We start from the raw sequence: 5,990 nt of genomic DNA on the forward strand, positions 1-5,990 counted from the left end.
TGTCAGGGTGCACGGTCATTGAAGGTTGGAATGCAGGTACGTGAGTTGGCAATGTGTTGTCCATTATTATGAGAAGAAGGGAGATCTTGCTGCAGTTGTAGTACGTTGGTGAGGCCACGGGAGTGTTGTTTTCAGTTATGGTCCCCAAAACTGAAGGGGTGGCACAGTTAGCATGGAGATTAGCACGGCGCTATAACTGAGCCAATGACCCGGGTTTGAATCCAGCACTGTCCGTAAAGAGTTTGTACATTCTCCCTGTGTCTGCATGGATTTCTTCTGGGTGCTTCAATTTCCTCCCATCCTCCAAAATGTACCAGGGTCATAGATTAATTGGGATCTTTGGGGAGCACAGACTCATGACCGAGATGAGGAGAAGCTTCACTCAGAGTTGTGCAACTCCTGCCACAGAAAGTTAAGCCCAGCTCATTAGCCAGAATCGAACTGTTGGAAAATAGCTAAAGGAATCAAAGGATATTGAAAGTAAGAATAGAGTTCTAAAATTGCATGATCTTCCATAATTGTATTGAAAAGTAGAGCATGCTCACAGAACCTATTGAGTTCCTCTAACATTTGTTTTAACTCGTAGGGCTGAATGGCTATATTCTGATTCCTGCTAGCTATTATGGTTTAGTAACAAGACATGGATCAGATCTAGCACAGCCTAATTGCATGTGCACAAAAAGCAAATATTTGTCTACTCATAAAAATGTAAATATGTAATTGCTGTACTGAATAGGTGCTCAAACATTAAAACCAGTGTGGGGAAAGTTCCACTGTTCGTTGTATCTTGCTGTCCTCACTAGAGGGCGACAAAGCATTAAAAGTCCCAACACTGGCCAGTGTTTGACCACCGGCACCAATGCACGTAAACTAGATACCAGTATTTGCTCATACCTTGATGAAGAGATCAATCCCAAAACTTGGTTATGTATTTTTAATCTGCTATTTAAGGTACACTGTTTGACCTGCAGAGTTTCTCCAGCATTGTGTCTTTAACCAGACACCACAATTTATAGAAGGAGCCCTTTGTGAACGGAGTGGTCAAACAGGTGTTAAAAGGAAGCGAGAAGACTTGAAAACTAGAATAAATCTCTCAAATGATTGCTTTAAATACACCAAAGCACTGCATCTTGAAAGACTCTTGTTTTAGAAGAAAAAAGCAGAATGGCTTTCAACCAGTATTATTATTTTGGAAGTATGCCTTATGAAGGAAGGGGAGAAGTATCAAATGAGGCCCACTCAGCTAATGTCATGTGCCTGTGAAGGGTTTACTAACCTCCACTGTGTAGCCTGTATTTTTACACTCTCCTCTGTCATTGCAAAAATTAATTTTTTTTTGTGTGGCTAAGATCTCAAATTTCAGCAAATAATGCTGTGAAATGCATTCAGTTGATTTCCACTTAAAACTTGAATGTTATGGTATGGCTCCACGAGATTCTATTGTTTGGGTGTTACCTTCAGGTGCCAAATTGATCCTGATATAAATGACAAACACATTGTGATTCTCAGTTGTAGGGCTGGGGTGGTAGTCAGAAAATATGCTGACATCTCCCATGAGTATGCAGGGTAGGGATAAGATGCTGTGCTGACTTGACGCTGGGATAGTGAAGCTGAGTGAAACCATCTTTTAACTGAGCACAGCTGAAAATCCACTCAGCAACACAAAGGTCACTTGCACTCCAGGACCTTTATATAAACCAATTGCTCCTGGAACATGGAATCATTAAAAGGTGTTCCTCTGGGAGACTGGTGTGTCTTGAGGGATAAGCAGAGGGGACATAAGGAATAGAAGTTTCAGCAGGCAATTTAGCCTGTTGTCTACCCCATAATTCATAGAAGATGGGAGCAGGAGTAGGTCAATCGACCCTTCAAGCCTGCTCCGCCATTCAACGAGATCATGGCTGATCTTAAAGTTCAGTACCCCATCCCCGCCTTCTCTCCGTAACATTTAATACCCTTATACTGAAGAAATAGATCTAATTCCCTCTTAAATATATTTAATGAACCTGCCTCTACTGCCCTCTGTGGCAATGAATTCCACAGATTCACCACCCTCTGGGTAAAGAAATTCCTCCTCATCTCGGTCCTAAATGGTTTACCTATTATCCTCAAACCATGGCCCCGGGTTCTGGATTTTCCCATCATTGGAAACATCCCACCTGCATCCATTCTGTCTAGTCCTGCCAGAATTTTATAGGTCTCCATGAGATCCCCTCTCAATCTTCTAAACTCCAGCGAGCACAATCCCAATTTGCGCAATCTTTCCTCATAAGTCATTCCTGCCATTCCAGGTATCAGCCTGGTGAATCGCCTCTGCACTCCCTCCATTGCAAGAACATCCTTCCTTAGATAAGGTGACCAAAACTGCACACAATACTCCAGGTAGGGTCTCACCAAGGCCCTGTACAGCTGCAGTAAGGTATCCTTGTTCCTATACTCAAACCCTCTTGATATGAAGGCCAACATACCATTTGCCTTTTTAACCGCCTGCTGTACCTGCATGCTCACCTTCAGAGACTGGTGTACAAGTACCCCCTAGGTCTCTCTGCACTTCCCCATCTCTTAATCTATTACCATTCAAATAGTAATCTGCCCTCTGGTTTGTATTACCAAAGTGGATAACCTCACATTTGTACATATTGTAGTGTGTTTGCCATGTATCTGCCCAGTCCCTCAATTTATCCAAATCACACTGGAGCTTCCTGACCCCCTCTTCTGTGCACACAACCCCTCCTAGCTTAGTGTCATCTGCAAATTTGGAGATATTACATCCAATCCCCTCATCCAGATCATTAATTGAAATTGTGAACAGCTGGGGTTCCAGTATAGATCCCTATGGCACCCCACTGGTCGCCGCCTGCCACTCAGAAAATGAGCCATTTATCCCAACTCTGTCTTCTACCTGCCAGCCAGTTCTCAATCTATATCAATACTTTTCCCCCAATCCCATGAGCATTGAGATTTGCTTTTTTCACCCTCCTTGCTCTTTCTGATTTTTTACTTTTGCTGCCTAACCTAACTTTTCCTGTTTTATCTTTTCTGTCCTTTGTTCTATCATATGATTATTCTAGTCCCTTGGGCCCTAACTATCCAAGATGCTCATATTCCTGAAACCACATCTATTTATTTATTTATTTAGTTGAAATTCTTGTCCTGCATATGTATTGTTTGTATGTGTTATGTCCAGTTGTATGTTTGCATGTTTTGCAACAAGGACCAGAGGATGTGATTTCATTGGATTGTATTTGTACAATCAGATGACAATAAACGTGTGTAAAACCTGAAAGTTTGCAGCCACCATGAGTGAAGTAAAAACACCTTGCTGGAGAAACTCAGCAGATCAAACAGTGTTTTTTTTAATGTAACAAAGATACATAACCAACGTTTCAGGATTGAGTCCTTCATCAAGGTATGAGCAAAATATAGACAGGCACCTGAATAAAATGGTGGAGGGGAAGGTCAGAGGGAGGAGCACAGGCCCACAGGCAGGAGGGAATAGATGGATAAGGGAGGAAGGACACACCAGCAAACAGGAGGAGGAGGGGATGGCTCTGTGAATGAAGAGGGTGGAGAGCTGGAGGAAAGAAGACAGGAATAGGGAAGAGAAGGAGAACGTGGAGTGGGCTAGCAGAAACCAGCAAAGTCAATGTTAATGCCATCAGTTTGGAGAGTGCTTCGATGAAATATTACATGTTGTTTCTCTATTTTATGGGTGATCTTGGTTTGTCAGTGCATGAGGCCATGGACAGACCTGTCACTGCAGAAGTGAGGAGCTGTATTGAAATGGTTAGCCACTGGGAGATCCCTGTCATTGATGCAGACAGAGTGAAGGTGTTCAGCAAAGCAATCTCCTAGACTACACATCCAGTACTCTGCAAGGATTCTATTCCTTTTTCTCAATTCTTCTATCTGTCATATCTGCTCCTAAGGTGGGGGTCTTCCATTTAGATCATCTGAAATGTCTTCCTTCCACAAATGTGTCTCCCCCACTACCATCAACAACTCAGCCCTTAACTGCATCTCCTCCATTTCTCAGTAATTTGCCCTGGCTCCCTCTGCCCCTAGCTGCAATAACAACTGGTTTCCCCTTGTCCTCACCTATCACACCACCAGCCTCCAACACATTATTCTCCACAATTTCCGTCACCTACAATGTGATCCCACCACTAGATGCATCTTCTCCTCTCTGCCTTTTGTTGGGTCTGTTTGTCCCTTCCCACCAATCGCCCATTTGGCATCTTCCCCTGCAGCTGCAGAAATTGCCACACTTGTGTCCACCCTCACCACTATTCAGGGCCCCAAACAACTATGAACATCTGGTAGCCATATTTTCACTTTCCTTCCTTTTCAATAGTAGGGTTATATTAACAAATTACCAATCTTTGGTAATGGTTCTAGAATCTAGAATTTTATTGGTTACACTGATGTCCAAGTTCATTGTTACATGTAACAAAGTACAGTGAGAAAATTTTTCAAGTAGTCCAGCTTGACAGCCCATAATTTGTATAGCAAGTAAAGCTTGGTATAAAAGTGCCAATACAGAAAAGATGGTACAGAGAAAAATATCATAATTTACTATTCTTCCATCTACATCAACACTTACAACCATATAACCATTTATAGTACAGAAACAGGCCAGTTTGGCCCTACTAGTTGATGCCGAACATTATCTCCCACCTAGTCACATTGACCCACATTTGGCCCATAACCCTCCACACCTCTCCCATCCATATACCTATCCTTGAATATTAACATCGATCTTGCTTCTACCATCACTGCCAGAAGTTCATTCCATACGCCCACCACCCTCTGTTTCCTTTAATCTTTTCCCCTTTCAAACTCCATGCCCTCTTGTTTGAATCTCCCCCACTCTCATTGACTCTATCCTTCCTCCTCATAATTTTGAATACCTCCATCAATCACTCCTCAACCTCTACACTCCAGAGAACAAAGTCTCAGCCTGCTCAACCATTCCATGAGCTCCCTACCATATTTCTTCACTTCATCTGGCTCAATATTCTTTTCCTTAGTGAATACTGAAGAAAACAATTTGCTAAAAATTTCACCCATCTCTTCTGGCTTCTCACAGAGCCTACCCCCCTCATCTTCGAGGGGTCCAATTTTATCCCTCACTATTCTTTTACTTTTAATATACCTGTAGAAACCCTTTAGATTTATTTTTTACTTTTCCTGCCAAAGCAGCTTCATCTCTCCTTTTAGCCTTTCTAATTTCATTCTTAAGATTTTTTTAACACCCTTTATATTCCTCAAGCAGTTCATTGCCTGTTGTACACATCCCTCTTCCTTCAAACCAAGTTCCCAATATCTTTTGAAAACCAAGGCTCCCTACAGTTTCTATCCTTTCCTTTAATCCTCACGGGGCATACCAACTCTGCTCTCTCAGAACTTCTCTTTTGAATATCCTCCATTTATCAGCTAAATTTTTTTTAAAATTTTTTAAATTTTTCACACTATGAACCAAAATACACAAAAACATTTCCCTCTTGAATATACACCAATCCATTTTCTCCCCTTTCCCCCCCCTCCCTTCCCTCCCTCCTTCACCCCCCCCCTCCCCACCCACTCAACGTTCAACCTATATGATACATTAAACCCATTAAACAATGTCATCACACAATGAAAATAAACAAGAAATTTGTGTCTTCTACTTTTACACACTGGGTCAGTTCATTTCGTCTTCTTCTCCTTCTGTCATTTTAGGTGGTGGAGGTCCGCGGAAGGACTTGTACGGTTCCATGTACGGTTCCCAAATTTGTTCGAATACTGTGATGTTATTTCTTAAATTATATGTTATTTTTTTCCAATGGAATACATTTATTCATTTCTATGTACCATTGCTGTATTCTCAGGCTATCTTCTAATTTCCAGGTTGACATAATGCATTTTTTTGCTACAGCTAGGACTATCATAATAAATCTTTTTTGTGCTCTGTCCAAATCGAGTCCAAATTCTTTACTTCTTATATTACT

This window comes from Narcine bancroftii, chromosome 5, assembly GCF_036971445.1.
Source record: "Narcine bancroftii isolate sNarBan1 chromosome 5, sNarBan1.hap1, whole genome shotgun sequence".
Classification (NCBI taxonomy): Eukaryota; Metazoa; Chordata; class Chondrichthyes; order Torpediniformes; family Narcinidae; genus Narcine; species Narcine bancroftii.